Genomic DNA, 17,125 nt, shown 5'->3' with positions numbered 1-17,125 from the left:
CCTTCCTCAGGATCGGCCTTTCAAGGCCAAAAATAAACCTAATTTCGTCCCTTTCGTAGAAACGGACCAGCCCAAAGTTCTACGTCCTCTAAGCAAGAGGGTAATACTTCTCAAGCCAAGCCAGCTTGGAGACCAATGCAAGGCTGGAACAAGGGAAAGCAGGCCAAGAAACCTGCCACTGCTACCAAGACAGCATGAAATGTTGGCCCCCGATCCGGGACCGGATCTGGTGGGGGGCAGACTCTCTCTCTTCGCTCAGGCTTGGGCAAGAGATGTTCTGGATCCTTGGGCGCTAGAAATAGTCTCCCAAGGTTATTTTCTGGAGTTCAAGGGGCTTCCCCCAAGGGGGAGGTTCCACAGGTCTCAGTTGTCTTCAGACCACATAAAAAGACAGGCATTCTTACATTGTGTAGAAGACCTGTTAAAAATGGGAGTGATTCATCCTGTTCCATTAGGAGAACAAGGGATGGGGTTCTACTCCAATCTGTTCATAGTTCCCAAAAAAGAGGGAACGTTCAGACCAATCTTAGATCTCAAGATCTTAAACAAGTTTCTCAAGGTTCCATCGTTCAAGATGGAAACCATTCGAACAATTCTTCCTTCCATCCAGGAAGGTCAATTCATGACCACGGTGGATTTAAAGGATGCGTATCTACATATTCCTATCCACAAGGAACATCATCGGTTCCTAAGGTTCGCATTCCTGGACAAGCATTACCAGTTCGTGGCGCTTCCTTTCGGATTAGCCACTGCTCCAAGGATTTTCACAAAGGTACTAGGGTCCCTTCTAGCTGTGCTAAGACCAAGGGGCATTGCCGTAGTACCTTACTTGGACGACATTCTGATTCAAGCGTCGTCCCTTCCTCAAGCAAAGGCTCACACGGACATTGTCCTGGCCTTTCTCAGATCTCACGGATGGAAAGTGAACGTGGAAAAGAGTTCTCTATCTCCGTCAACAAGGGTTCCCTTCTTGGGAACAATAATAGACTCCTTAGAAATGAGGATTTTTCTGACAGAAGCCAGAAAAACAAAACTTCTAGACTCTTGTCGGATACTTCATTCCGTTCCTCTTCCTTCCATAGCGCAGTGCATGGAAGTGATAGGTTTGATGGTAGCGGCAATGGACATAGTTCCTTTTGCGCGCATTCATCTAAGACCATTACAACTGTGCATGCTCAGTCAGTGGAATGGGGACTATACAGACTTGTCTCCGAAGATACAAGTAAATCAGAGGACCAGAGACTCACTCCGTTGGTGGCTGTCCCTGGACAACCTGTCACAAGGGATGACCTTCCGCAGACCAGAGTGGGTCATTGTCACGACCGACGCCAGTCTGATGGGCTGGGGCGCGGTCTGGGGATCCCTGAAAGCTCAGGGTCTTTGGTCTCGGGAAGAATCTCTTCTACCGATAAATATTCTGGAACTGAGAGCGATATTCAATGCTCTCAAAGCTTGGCCTCAGCTAGCGAGGGCCAAGTTCATACGGTTTCAATCAGACAACATGACAACTGTTGCGTACATCAACCATCAGGGGGGAACAAGGAGTTCCCTAGCGATGGAAGAAGTGACCAAAATCATTCTATGGGCGGAGTCTCACTCCTGCCACCTGTCTGCTATCCACATCCCAGGAGTGGAAAATTGGGAAGCGGATTTTCTGAGTCGTCAGACATTGCATCCGGGGGAGTGGGAACTCCATCCGGAAATCTTTGCCCAAGTCACTCAACTGTGGGGCATTCCAGACATGGATCTGATGGCCTCTCGTCAGAACTTCAAAGTTCCTTGCTACGGGTCCAGATCCAGGGATCCCAAGGCGGCTCTAGTGGATGCACTAGTAGCACCTTGGACCTTCAAACTAGCTTATGTGTTCCCGCCGTTTCCTCTCATCCCCAGGGCTGGTAGCCAGGATCTATCAGGAGAGGGCGTCGGTGATCTTGATAGCTCCTGCGTGGCCACGCAGGACTTGGTATGCAGATCTGGTGAATATGTCATCGGCTCCACCATGGAAGCTACCTTTGAGACGAGACCTTCTTGTTCAGGGTCCGTTCGAACATCCGAATCTGGTCTCACTCCAGCTGACTGCTTGGAGATTGAACGCTTGATCTTATCGAAGCGAGGGTTCTCAGATTCTGTTATCGATACTCTTGTTCAGGCCAGAAAGCCTGTAACTAGAAAGATTTACCACAAAATTTGGAAAAAATATATCTGTTGGTGTGAATCTAAAGGATTCCCTTGGGACAAGGTTAAGATTCCTAAGATTCTATCCTTCCTTCAAGAAGGATTGGAAAAAGGATTATCTGCAAGTTCCCTGAAGGGACAGATTTCTGCCTTGTCTGTGTTACTTCACAAAAAGCTGGCAGCTGTGCCAGATGTTCAAGCCTTTGTTCAGGCTCTGGTCAGAATCAAGCCTGTTTACAAACCTTTGACTCCTCCTTGGAGTCTCAACTTAGTTCTTTCAGTTCTTCAGGGGGTTCCGTTTGAACCCTTACATTCCGTTGATATTAAGTTATTATCTTGGAAAGTTTTGTTTTTGGTTGCAATTTCTTCTGCTCGAAGAGTTTCAGAATTATCTGCTCTGCAGTGTTCTCCTCCATATCTGGTGTTCCATGCAGATAAGGTGGTTTTACGTACTAAACCTGGTTTTCTTCCAAAAGTTGTTTCTAACAAAAACATTAACCAGGAGATTATCGTACCTTCTCTGTGTCCGAAACCAGTTTCGAAGAAGGAACGTTTGTTGCACAATTTGGATGTTGTTCGCGCTCTAAAATTCTATTTAGATGCTACAAAGGATTTTAGACAAACATCTTCCTTGTTTGTTGTTTATTCCGGTAAAAGGAGAGGTCAAAAAGCAACTTCTACCTCTCTCTCTTTTTGGATTAAAAGCATCATCAGATTGGCTTACGAGACTGCCGGACGGCAGCCTCCCGAAAGAATCACAGCTCATTCCACTAGGGCTGTGGCTTCCACATGGGCCTTCAAGAACGAGGCTTCTGTTGATCAGATATGTAGGGCAGCGACTTGGTCTTCACTGCACACTTTTACCAAATTTTACAAGTTTGATACTTTTGCTTCTTCTGAGGCTATTTTTGGGAGAAAGGTTTTGCAAGCCGTGGTGCCTTCCATTTAGGTGACCTGATTTGCTCCCTCCCTTCATCCGTGTCCTAAAGCTTTGGTATTGGTTCCCACAAGTAAGGATGACGCCGTGGACCGGACACACCTATGTTGGAGAAAACAGAATTTATGTTTACCTGATAAATTACTTTCTCCAACGGTGTGTCCGGTCCACGGCCCGCCCTGGTTTTTTAATCAGGTCTGATATTTTATTTTCTTTAACTACAGTCACCACGGTATCATATGGTTTCTCCTATGCAAATATTCCTCCTTAACGTCGGTCGAATGACTGGGGTAGGCGGAGCCTAGGAGGGATCATGTGACCAGCTTTGCTGGGCTCTTTGCCATTTCCTGTTGGGGAAGAGAATATCCCACAAGTAAGGATGACGCCGTGGACCGGACACACCGTTGGAGAAAGTAATTTATCAGGTAAACATAAATTCTGTTTTTTCCACGAACATGCTATGGCATGCTTGATAGTTATAAAGAGGTAGGGCTGCAACAACTAATCGGTAAGTTTTGATCATAAAAAACAGAATTTATGTTTACCTGATAAATTACTTTCTCCAACGGTGTGTCCGGTCCACGGCGTCATCCTTACTTGTGGGATATTCTCTTCCCCAACAGGAAATGGCAAAGAGCCCAGCAAAGCTGGTCACATGATCCCTCCTAGGCTCCGCCTACCCCAGTCATTCGACCGACGTTAAGGAGGAATATTTGCATAGGAGAAACCATATGGTACCGTGGTGACTGTAGTTAAAGAAAATAAATTATCAGACCTGATTAAAAAAACCAGGGCGGGCCGTGGACCGGACACACCGTTGGAGAAAGTAATTTATCAGGTAAACATAAATTCTGTTTTCTCCAACATAGGTGTGTCCGGTCCACGGCGTCATCCTTACTTGTGGGAACCAATACCAAAGCTTTAGGACACGGATGAAGGGAGGGAGCAAATCAGGTCACCTAAATGGAAGGCACCACGGCTTGCAAAACCTTTCTCCCAAAAATAGCCTCAGAAGAAGCAAAAGTATCAAACTTGTAAAATTTGGTAAAAGTGTGCAGTGAAGACCAAGTCGCTGCCCTACATATCTGATCAACAGAAGCCTCGTTCTTGAAGGCCCATGTGGAAGCCACAGCCCTAGTGGAATGAGCTGTGATTCTTTCGGGAGGCTGTCGTCCGGCAGTCTCGTAAGCCAATCTGATGATGCTTTAAATCCAAAAAGAGAGAGAGGTAGAAGTTGCTTTTTGACCTCTCCTTTTACCGGAATAAACAACAAACAAGGAAGATGTTTGTCTAAAATCCTTTGTAGCATCTAAATAGAATTTTAGAGCGCGAACAACATCCAAATTGTGCAACAAACGTTCCTTCTTAGAAACTGGTTTCGGACACAGAGAAGGTACGATAATCTCCTGGTTAATGTTTTTGTTAGAAACAACTTTTGGAAGAAAACCAGGTTTAGTACGCAAAACCACCTTATCTGCATGGAACACCAGATAAGGAGGAGAACACTGCAGAGCAGATAATTCTGAAACTCTTCTGGCAGAAGAAATTGCAACTAAAAACAAAACTTTCCAAGATAATAACTTAATATCAACGGAATGCAAGGGTTCAAACGGAACCCCCTGAAGAACTGAAAGAACTAAATTGAGACTCCAAGGAGGAGTCAAAGGTTTGTAAACAGGCTTAATTCTAACCAGAGCCTGAACAAAGGCTTGAACATCTGGCACAGCAGCCAGTTTTTTGTGAAGTAACACCGACAAGGCAGAAATCTGTCCCTTCAGGGAACTTGCAGATAATCCTTTTTCCAATCCTTCTTGAAGGAAGGATAGAATCCTAGGAATCTTAACCTTGTCCCAAGGGAATCCTTTAGATTCACACCAACAGATATATTTTTTCCAAATTTTGTGGTAAATCTTTCTAGTTACAGGCTTTCTGGCCTGAACAAGAGTATCGATAACAGAATCTGAGAACCCTCGCTTCGATAAAATCAAGCGTTCAATCTCCAAGCAGTCAGCTGGAGTGAAACCAGATTCGGATGTTCGAACGGACCCTGAACAAGAAGGTCTCGTCTCAAAGGTAGCTTCCAAGGTGGAGCCGATGACATATTCACCAGATCTGCATACCAAGTCCTGCGTGGCCACGCAGGAGCTATCAAGATCACCGACGCCCTCTCCTGATTGATCCTGGCTACCAGCCTGGGGATGAGAGGAAACGGCGGGAACACATAAGCTAGTTTGAAGGTCCAAGGTGCTACTAGTGCATCCACTAGAGCCGCCTTGGGATCCCTGGATCTGGACCCGTAGCAAGGAACTTTGAAGTTCTGACGAGAGGCCATCAGATCCATGTCTGGAATGCCCCACAGCTGAGTGACTTGGGCAAAGATTTCCGGATGGAGTTCCCACTCCCCCGGATGCAATGTCTGACGACTCAGAAAATCCCCAGACAGCGCCCCAGCCCATCAGACTGGCGTCGGTCGTGACAATGACCCACTCTGGTCTGCGGAATGTCATCCCTTGTGACAGGTTGTCCAGGGACAGCCACCAACGGAGTGAGTCTCTGGTCCTCTGATTTACTTGTATCTTCGGAGACAAGTCTGTATAGTCCCCATTCCACTGACTGAGCATGCACAGTTGTAATGGTCTTAGATGAATGCGCGCAAAAGGAACTATGTCCATTGCCGCTACCATCAACCCGATCACTTCCATGCACTGAGCTATGGAAGGAAGAGGAACGGAACGAAGTATCCGACAAGAGTCTAGAAGTTTTGTTTTTCTGGCCTCTGTCAGAAAAATCCTCATTTCTAAGGAGTCTATTATTGTTCCCAAGAAGGGAACCCTTGTTGACGGGGATAGAGAACTCTTTTCCACGTTCACTTTCCATCCGTGAGATCTGAGAAAGGCCAGGACAATGTCCGTGTGAGCCTTTGCTTGAGGAAGGGACGACGCTTGAATCAGAATGTCGTCCAAGTAAGGTACTACAGCAATGCCCCTTGGTCTTAGCACAGCTAGAAGGGACCCTAGTACCTTTGTGAAAATCCTTGGAGCAGTGGCTAATCCGAAAGGAAGCGCCACGAACTGGTAATGTTTGTCCAGGAATGCGAACCTTAGGAACCGATGATGTTCCTTGTGGATAGGAATATGTAGATACGCATCCTTTAAATCCACCGTGGTCATGAATTGACCTTCCTGGATGGAAGGAAGAATTGTTCGAATGGTTTCCATCTTGAACGATGGAACCTTGAGAAACTTGTTTAAGATCTTGAGATCTAAGATTGGTCTGAACGTTCCCTCTTTTTTGGGAACTATGAACAGATTGGAGTAGAACCCCATCCCTTGTTCTCTTAATGGAACGGGATGAATCACTCCCATTTTTAACAGGTCTTCTACACAATGTAAGAATGCCTGTCTTTTTATGTGGTCTGAAGACAACTGAGACCTGTGGAACCTCCCCCTTGGGGGAAGTCCCTTGAATTCCAGAAGATAACCTTGGGAGACTATTTCTAGCGCCCAAGGATCCAGAACATCTCTTGCCCAAACCCGAGCGAAGAGAGAGAGTCTGCCCCCCACCAGATCCAGTCCCGGATCGGGGGCCAACATTTCATGCAGTCTTGGTAGCAGTGGCAGGTTTCTTGGCCTGCTTTCCCTTGTTCCAGCCTTGCATTGGTCTCCAGGCTGGCTTGGCTTGAGAAGTATTACCCTCTTGCTTAGAGGACGTAGCACCTTGGGCTGGTCCGTTTCTACGAAAGGGACGAAAATTAGGTTTATTTTTTTGCCTTGAAAGGCCGATCCTGAGGAAGGGCGTGGCCCTTACCCCCAGTGATATCAGAGATAATCTCTTTCAAGTCAGGGCCAAACAGCGTTTTCCCCTTGAAAGGAATGTTAAGTAGCTTGTTCTTGGAAGACGCATCAGCCGACCAAGATTTCAACCAAAGCGCTCTGCGCGCCACAATAGCAAACCCAGAATTCTTAGCCGCTAACCTAGCCAATTGCAAAGTGGCGTCTAGGGTGAAAGAATTAGCCAATTTGAGAGCATTGATTCTGTCCATAATCTCCTCAAAAGGAGGAGAATCACTATCGACCGCCTTTATCAGATCATCGAACCAGAAACATGCGGCTGTAGCGACAGGGACAATGCATGAAATTGGTTGTAGAAGGTAACCTTGCTGAACAAACATCTTTTTAAGCAAACCTTCTAATTTTTTATCCATAGGATCTTTGAAAGCACAACTATCCTCTATGGGTATAGTGGTGCGTTTGTTTAAAGTGGAAACCGCTCCCTCGACCTTGGGGACTGTCTGCCATAAGTCCTTTCTGGGGTCGACCATAGGAAACAATTTTTTAAATATGGGGGGAGGGACGAAAGGAATACCGGGCCTTTCCCATTCTTTATAAACAATGTCCGCCACCCGCTTGGGTATAGGAAAAGCTTCTGGGAGCCCCGGCACCTCTAGGAACTTGTCCATTTTACATAGTTTCTCTGGGATGACCAACTTGTCACAATCATCCAGAGTGGATAATACCTCCTTAAGCAGAATGCGGAGATGTTCCAACTTAAATTTAAATGCAATAACATCAGGTTCAGCCTGTTGAGAAATGTTCCCTGAATCAGTAATTTCTCCCTCAGACAAAACCTCCCTGGCCCCATCAGACTGGGTTAGGGGCCCTTCAGAAATATTAATATCAGCGTCGTCATGCTCTTCAGTATCTAAAACAGAGCAGCCGCGCTTACGCTGACAAGTGTTCATTTTGGCTAAAATGTTTTTGACAGAATTATCCATTACAGCCGTTAATTGTTGCATAGTAAGGAGTATTGGCACGCTAGATGTACTAGGGGCCTCCTGAGTGGGCAAGACTCGTGTAGACGAAGGAGGGAATGATGCAGTACCATGCTTACTCCCCTCACTTGAGGAATCATCTTGGGCATCATTGTCATTATCACATAAATCACATTTATTTAAATGAATAGGAATTCTGGCTTCCCCACATTCAGAACACAGTCTATCTGGTAGTTCAGACATGTTAAACAGGCATAAACTTGATAACAAAGTACAAAAACGTTTTAAAATAAAACCGTTACTGTCACTTTAAATTTTAAACTGAACACACTTTATTACTGCAATTGCGAAAAAACATGAAGGAATTGTTCAAAATTCACCAAATTTTCACCACAGTGTCTTAAAGCCTTAAAAGTATTGCACACCAAATTTGGAAGCTTTAACCCTTAAAATAACGGAACCGGAGCCGTTTTAAACTTTAACCCCTTTACAGTCCCTGGTATCTGCTTTGCTGAGACCCAACCAAGCCCAAAGGGGAATACGATACCAAATGACGCCTTCAGAAAGTCTTTTCTAAGTATCAGAGCTCCTCTCACATGCGACTGCATGCCATGCCTCTCAAAAACAAGTGCGCCACACCGGCGCGAAAATGAGGCTCTGCTTATGCTTTGGGAAAGCCCCTAAGGAATAAGGTGTCTAATACAGTGCCTGCCGATATTATTATATCAAAATACCCAGATAAAATGATTCCTCAAGGCTAAATATGTGTTAATAATGAATCGATTTAGCCCAGAAAAAGTCTACAGTCTTAATAAGCCCTTGTGAAGCCCTTATTTACGATCGTAATAAACATGGCTTACCGGATCCCATAGGGAAAATGACAGCTTCCAGCATTACATCGTCTTGTTAGAATGTGTCATACCTCAAGCAGCAAGAGACTGCACACTGTTCCCCCAACTGAAGTTAATTGCTCTCAACAGTCCTGTGTGGAACAGCCATGGATTTTAGTTACGGTTGCTAAAATCATTTTCCTCATACAAACAGAAATCTTCATCTCTTTTCTGTTTCTGAGTAAATAGTACATACCAGCACTATTTCAAAATAACAAACTCTTGATTGAATAAAAAAAACTACAGTTAAACACTAAAAAACTCTAAGCCATCTCCGTGGAGATGTTGCCTGTACAACGGCAAAGAGAATGACTGGGGTAGGCGGAGCCTAGGAGGGATCATGTGACCAGCTTTGCTGGGCTCTTTGCCATTTCCTGTTGGGGAAGAGAATATCCCACAAGTAAGGATGACGCCGTGGACCGGACACACCTATGTTGGAGAAATAGTTGTCAACAAATCTCATTATCAATTAGGTGGTCAGCGATTAGTTGGTCAGTTGCACAGCACCAGCTGCTTTAATCTGCCGATCTACTGCAACTAAGATTGTGCAAAAAAAATTGAATTTATTTATTTTTTTAATCTTTTTTCTATCCGATTAATCGGACAATAATTATCCGATTAATCGGATAGAAAAAATAATAATAAATAAAAATGTTTGCACAATACCATGTGCAGGAGTTCATCGGATTGAAGCAGCTGGTGCTGTGCAATTAACCAACTAATCTCTGACCACCTAATTGATAATGACATTCTTTGACAACTATTTTTATGATCAATCTTACCGATTAGTTGTTGCAGCCCTATAAAGAGGTATATGCAGATGTATGAGTGGTGTTTTAGTTAAGACGTGAATATTTAAGTGTAGTGAAGCTGAGGTAGGTGATTTAGAAAGAGAGATACCCACATGAGATAGGGCTGTAAAGCATTGCTGCCACAAGGGTTGAATCGCCGGGCACTCCCACCAAATATGAAGCGTGTTACCTCTGCCACCACAATTTCTCCAACACTTGGGGGACGCACCTGGAAACATCTTCGTCAATCTAGTAGGTACGTAATAGTACCAGTGAGATAGAAGTTTATAGTAAAACTCATACAACGTTGTGCAATGAATGGCCTTCTGGGTTAGAGAAAAGGCGCGCTCCCACACGGAGGGGAGAACTTGCGTTCCTAGTAATGCTTCCCAACGCACCAGGTGTTTCAGGACATTGTGTACCGCTTAGGAAAGAATAGTGAAGGGAAAGGGGCCTACGCAACCTCGCTCCCTGATCCCAAAGAGTCAGCTGGCGGGCCGGCCAGGTTCGGCTTAAATCCCCAGCTATTTAGGAAGCTCTTAATTCTGTGGCACTCAAATGGCAAGTAGGGGGGTACCTGGGTATTACCACTTATTTGGGAAAGCTGTTTGAAGGAATCCCAAGAAGTTGAGGACCACAGGTCTGACACAAGTTTAATTCCCAACTGCGCCCATTTGTTAGGGTGGGAGTCCTGAAGTCCCGAGAGGAGGCCAGCAATTGAGGTAATAGGGGAGGGGTGTGGGGCTATATGCGGGTGATGTCTGATTCTATCCCAGAAATCTAGGCACTCGCAAACAACTGGATTAATCGGTTCCAACTCTCTGTGGTGGGGTCTAGACTAAATCTCGTAAATTAATGTGGTGGGGTAAGGAGGCTTGCTCAATTGATCTCCATTTAGAGTGGGGAAGTTTTACTCCCCATTGGGACACATGGGTGAGCATTGCCCCCCTCATAGTACTAGATAACCGACGGAGAGGCTATACCACCAGAGATTTTAGGGAGTTGGAGCAATCTGTGCGCTACTCTGGGAGGTTTGTCCTACCAAATATATTTCGTAAACCCGCTCTGAAATTGGAGCAGTAAGTGTTTAGGGATCTTGATGGGCAGACATCGGAATAGGTAGGTGAGTCTTGGAAGAAAAAATACATTTTCAATGCCGCGATCCTACCAAGCCATGACACATGTTGTAAATTCCAATCTCTCTTTAGAGAGCGAAGCGAAGTAAGAAGGGGAAAGTAATTATCTTTAATAATCTGAGGGAAACTGCTAGACAGGCGAACGCCTAGATGTAAGACGGAATGGTCCGTCCAGGTGAAATTTAAACTTTTTTTTAGTAGCGCTAACTGTGTACCTGTAAAGCCTTGTGTGTACACTTCCGTTTTTGAAAGGTTCAGTTTATAGTAAGAGTGGGTACCAAAAGAGGCAAGCGTGTTCAGGAGTCTGGGGATAGTCTTCATGGGTTGAGACGAGAAGAGTAACGTTGTCAGCAAATAGCGCGATTTTGTGTGAAGTGCCAAATAGGGCGACACCTTGTATTTGGGGATCTGCCCTTATTTGTTCTGCTAAAGGTTCAATCGATAAAGCGAACAATAACGGCGACAGGGGACAGCCTTGCCTAGTGCCATTTGTGATAGTGAAAAGAGGAGAGTGGAAGCCTAAGCCACTGAAGCTGTGGGAGTTGAGTAAAGAGCTTTAATTGCTTCTATAAAATCGCTGGAGAGACGGAAGCGCTCAAGGACCTCCCAGAGATATTGCCATCTAACTCGGTCAAAAGCCTTCTCTGCATCAAGAGAGATAACCGAGAGTGGCCTATGGAGTCGAGAGGAGAGAGTAAGAATGTTAAGGGGCCCTCTCGTTGGGGCACAAAGCCCACCTGGTCCGGGTCCATTAGGGAAGGTAACAGGTTGGTAAGGATCTTAGAATAGAACTTCTCCCGAGCAAAGATTTTATAGAAATGGACCGGATAGCCATCTGGACCAGGTGACTTAAAAGATTTCGCATTTTTAATGACCAGCATGATTTCCGAGAGGGAGAAAGGGGAGCTTAAGAAGTCTTGCTGCTCTGGGACGAGTGTGGGAAGCGTCAGAGTCTCTAAATAGGTTCGCAATTCATCTTGGGGGGTGGCCCTGGGTGATTCAGATGTGGCTATATTATATAATTTTGTATAATTCTCAGTGAATGCCCCACCTATTTGAGACGGGATGTGGAGAAGGGAATCTGGGGTGCGTATAGAGTGGATTCGTGAGGCCCCCGCCCTATTTCTTGGCTAGTAAGGTGTCTGCCTTGTTGCTTTTGTAGTAGAACATGTGCTTTAATTTGGTAAGGTTGACCTGTGTTCTATGGAGCTCGAGCTGGGAGATACGATTCCTGTGATTTGAGATGTGTCCCTGTCAATAGCATTCCTATTTTGTTCTTCTAACTGTCTCAACTTGATATAGGCTTGTGAAAGGGTTAGGCCTGTTTGGTGATCAGGAGTCCCCTGATTGTGGCTTTGGCTGCGCCCCATAAAAGTGTCATCTCTAACTGTGGCGTTGTCATTGGTTTGTATGTAATGAATGATGTCTCTACGGAGTTCTTCCCTGAAGGGGATATCTCCTAACATGTGGTGGGGCATGCGCCAATTGGACTTCGAGTGCGAAGTGTCGGTAGAACATATATCGGCATGTACTAGGTCATGATCAGACCAGGCACAGAGCGAAATTCTGGCCTGCTCGATTAGATCAAGAGAATCTGCTGTGGAAAATATGTAGTCTAGAATAGAGTCTGTGTGGGTGCGAGAAGTGTGTGTAGTCATTGTCTTGCGAGTGGAGGGCTCTCCATATATCGGAAAAGCCTGAACAGGACATTAGGTGTCGGAATCTACTAGATAATTGTTTAGCTGGGGAAGGCGCTAAATTCTTAGAAGTGGCTTTTCTGTCTATTCTGTGTTCCCAGACCATATTAAAGTCCCCGGCGAGGAGGACCTTACCTTGTTGGACCTGTGTAAGGATGTGGAGAATGTGTTTGAGGTATCTTGGTTGGTGTTTGGGAGATAGAGGCTAGGGTATAAGTCATGTGATTATTAGGATAATCTCACCTGAGGATCTTTGATAACTTGTACTGATTCAAAAGCAAGTCTCTTATGTAGTAATATCGCCACCCCTCTGGCTTTTTTTTAGTGAAAGATGCTGTTTCAATGTGTGTATAAGACCTTGAGGCAAGTTTGAGTGATTCACTATCTAGCCAATGGGTTTCTTGAAGAAAGACAACATCTGGGTTGTGGTGTTTTAGAGATCTAAGCAGAAGACTGCGTTTATTGGGGGGGGAGGAGGAGGTTTGAGACCTCTAACATTGTGAGTTAGCAACCTAATAGAGGGCATGGCATATAGCGGGGAAAGGCTATAGTAATGGAAGTAGGCTATAGAATAGGGTAGAGGCTCAGGGAATAAGATAAGTAGGTAGGGGGGGTACTAAAAAGTACCCAATGTTGTGGTGAAAATAATCCACCTCAAGGAGTCCTAGCGTGGACTTCTAAATGGGGACGGAGAACATTCAAGTGAATCAGAACGTGTAGGGCTGAGAACATCACCAGCCCCGCTCTATAACATACATACTTAACTATAAATGAGTAGCAATAAATCCTAACTTAAACAGCAAAGCAATAATAAAAATACAAAACATTATATATAGTGCAATTTTAAGCCTGTGCTGGTATGGGCAGCACAGACCTCCAAATGAGGGGTCAAAATGCTGCTCTACATGATCAGCTAGCGTCTGGGAGTTGAAGCGTCTTAACCCTTTTTACTCTCTGGTCTTTAGCGGACCATTCAGGTGCAGAGGCTCGTAGCCTAGAGTGAGGAGGATCTCGTTGTGGAGGATCTCGTTGTGGAGGAGGTTCAGGACGGAGTCCCCAGCTTGTCAGCAAAGATAGGCCCTGGGCCAGAGTTACAGCTACACAAGTTTGATTGTCCTTAGTAATGATGAGTCTGCTAGGGTATCGCCATCTGTACTTAATGCTATTTTTACGCAGAACAGGAGGTTGGAATTGCCTTCTTTGTTGGAGAGTGTGAGTCGAAAGGTCAGGGAAGAGTTGTATATTTTTAAATCTCTCACTGAGGGGAAGCTTCCTAAAAGCCCCCTGGATCAGTCTATCTTTATACAGAAAACTATGGAAGCATACTATTACGTCGCGTGGCTTGTCAGAGGCCACTGTTCTGGGGCACAAGGCCCTATGTGCTCGCTCCATAGTACTGTTTAAACCCTCAGGAGTACCCATTAGGTCACGAAATAGATCCATCAAAAACTCCTGTAGCTCAGTTGGGGTAACGGACTCAGGGATTCCCCTGAATCTGATTCACGCCTGGATCTATCCTCAACGTCCGCCAGTTTGAGTTCTAGTTGAGAGATTTTTCCGAGTATGTGAGGTTAGACTGATCCACCACAATATCATCCTGTTTTCGCTCCAGTGAATACACTCTTTCCCCAATTTCAGAGATCTCCTTTTTAAGTTCGGCAAAACTACGTTGTATTTCCTGTGTTATAAATTTGGTCTGCGTGGCTAACATTTTCTTCAATGTTTCGGTGATGAAATGCTGAGAAGCGGACACTGAGTGGGTGCTGGATTGAGACTCCTCATCCTGTGAGTCAGGATCGCTTAGTCCCCTTTGGGATTCCATGCTTGGGCCTTTCGGCTGTTGTGTGAAGTGGTCATAGACCATCTTCTTGGATTTTGATGCTGACTTAGGAAGCTTTCTGGCCGTGTGCGGCATATTGAGAGGCGAGCTGTTGGAAGGCTCGATGCAAATAAAGACCCAAAGTGTCTTTGAAACTAAAATGCGTGTACCTCTGCTGTAAAAGAAAGTAGATCACATACAGAAATTAAACATTACTCTAAGATCTGTAGAGCGGGGCTGAGTGCTAACCTAGAAAAAAAAAACATATATCCTGTGGATATAAAGGGAAATGTGTTAACAAAAACAACACTCCACTTTGGGCCAAAGCTCCAAAGACATTTAAGCTGACGCAGCAGCAAACTCAGGTGGGACAAGGAATTTGAGACCAGTTTATTGCAGTACTGAAAAGGTGATTTAGATGTTCCTCTAGGGTTTGTCCCTGGTAGAGAGATAAAATAAGGTTTGATATGAGTCCCTGTTCTGGAGCCAAAAAGTGTGGGGTAGCTCAGATATAAGGTGGTGTGGAATGGGCAATAGGACAAACGGAAGGCTAGTTGTGGTCCAGGTAGCTGGTTTCCCACATGGTAGGTAGCTTACAAGTTCAATCTAAGAAGTATAGGCCCAAAATAACTTAGGGCCTTAATAAAGTCCCCAGATAAGGATCAGGAACCCTCCTATGGCTTAGGGGAGCTTAGAAGACATCCACAGTAATGCAGGTACTAGTCATTTAACCCCAGAAGCAATGAGAGTAAGTTAGGAAGGTGCGTGGGACCACTAATATTGTGCAGTGTGTGGCCAGATGGAACTTGGGCAGTAGGGCTTGCGGTGGGCAAAGGGTGTTACTTTTCCGCCTTCTTGGCTACCTCCACCTGTGCTCTGTGTGATGTGAGTTAGACTCACCAGACCTCCCCTGCCAAGATGTCAGGGCCAAATGACGGAGTCGGATGTCCGGGTGCTGCTGAACTGCACAGCTGATGTTGGCTGGGTGTCGGGCCCAAAATGGCGGCCGTTCGCACCAATTCAGGAATGGGCACACTGCGGGGTCCTCCGGTACTGGTCCCTGTAGGTCGGTTAGGCCCTCAGAAGAAACCCTTCGGATGGTAAGCTCGCCTATCACTATGTCAGTGGGAGAGCCTGATCCACCCTCGGGAACAAAAAGGTGGTTCGCTGGGCACTGGGGGCCGCGGCCCGGCAGCGTGGACGCTGCAGGAGTCCTCTTCCGATGTAGGAACCAGGTGCGTCTGTGTCAGCAGAGAATCTGAAGCAGAGCCCCAACCCTCCGGAGTCGTGTACACTTGGTGTTCTGTGTAGGAGCAAGTTCTTAGCTCAGTGATGGCTGGTTCTCAGGCGCAGGGTAGGCGGTTAGGCTGAAACAGTTTTCCCAACAAGCTAGAGACCCACAGGTTGGTGGTGTTGGATTAATCCCCAGGAAAAGCTCTCTTTGTGAGCACAAATTAGTGCACTTTCTATGAGTTTTAAACCAATACTGGGTGATCAGCTTCGATCGCTCATGGAGCTCTAGAGATGTGCAGCTGCTTAGTTCAACGCCCCCCCCCATTTCTATTTTTTCCAACAAAGGATATCTAAAATAAAAAAATTAAGCAAATTAGATAATAGAAGTAAATTGGAATGTTTAAAAATTGTATTATCTATCTGAATCACTGAAGAAAAATCTTGGGTTTTCCTATAAGGATTGTTCTTTTACACAAAAATGTGAGTTCTTTCCCCCCCGAAGATTAATTTGCTGGCTAAGAGCTGCTCAGAAACATGTACTTATGGCTCTTATTTATAGTTCTGAAAAGGTCTTGGGGCTAGATAAAAATATTTGTGCTATAGAGCACTAAACACCCCTTAAGTTAAATCAATAGGGCTCCTATTCTTGTGCTCATGTTACAAGCTGAAATTAAAAAGGTTCTTTCTTGAGCGAAAGAGTCAGGAAGCCGTATAGGGCCACTAAACCAACTCCCTCTGCCCATAGACTTCTTTGGGGCACACTACAAAACCCTGTTCTGGCTTTCGCTCGCACACTAACCTGAAGGTGTTTTAAGAAATACTTTAAATAGTATTGTTCTTTACTATGAATTTTTTTTTTTTTTTAATTAAAAAATAAAAATGGGATCTCATTTTCTTTTAAATGAAGGACAATGCTATTTCAACCACACAAAAAAAAAAAAGTGTTCACATAGTTTTAAAAAAAAGGTATATGTCGATGCGTTTGACAGGGAAAGGCTCAAAAGGTGTATGTATGAATATATCATTTTACACCCTTCCCTAGCAAACACACATACTATATGCCTTTAAAAACACTTTATATTTAATGTTTGTCATACTTTATTTTCTAGGTATGTGAATTAGTTTAATAATGTAAGTGGAAGTAGGCTGCCGCATTAGTCTCATTTTAGAGCCGCAAATATTCTTATGAAAGTGCAACACAGATCTATGCAAATCCAGATCTCAGCGTGTTGCACTTTCACAAAAGAATATTTGCGGTTCTGAAGACATGAACGCAGTTTGGGGCAGGATATTTACATAACACTGGCTTTATAAAGTAAACTATTTCTTGCGGTGTAAAATTGGCTTTTTGATGAAAAAAAACCCAAGACAAATAAAATATCAAAACCGATAAAAGCGAGAGGAAACAATCTACAATGTGTTAATTTTGTTTTTCTTTCAAAACTGTAGTCTGGTGATCAGCTTGGATAGTAAAAATGCATCAAGATTAAAAAAGGGACACACAAGTCAAAATTAAACTTTCATGATTCAGATAGAGCATGCAATTTTAAACAACTTTCCAATTTACTAACAAAATGTGCAGTCTTCTTATAGTTTTACACTTTTTAAAACATCAAATCCTACTGAGCATGTGCAAGAATTCACAGTATATACACATTTGATTGGCTATCACATGA

General features: G+C 44.6%; 1 protein-coding gene across 2 annotated transcripts in view; it reads left to right on the top strand.

The window, feature by feature from the left end:
- METTL5 (methyltransferase 5, N6-adenosine) overlaps positions 1 to 17,125 on the top strand; it is a 96,996-nt gene that overhangs the window by 78,484 nt on the left and 1,387 nt on the right. The gene's annotated exons all lie outside the window — the stretch shown is intronic.

Source organism: Bombina bombina, chromosome 1, assembly GCF_027579735.1.
Source record: "Bombina bombina isolate aBomBom1 chromosome 1, aBomBom1.pri, whole genome shotgun sequence".
Taxonomy (NCBI): Eukaryota; Metazoa; Chordata; class Amphibia; order Anura; family Bombinatoridae; genus Bombina; species Bombina bombina.
This window is presented reverse-complemented; position numbering and strand designations above follow the sequence as displayed.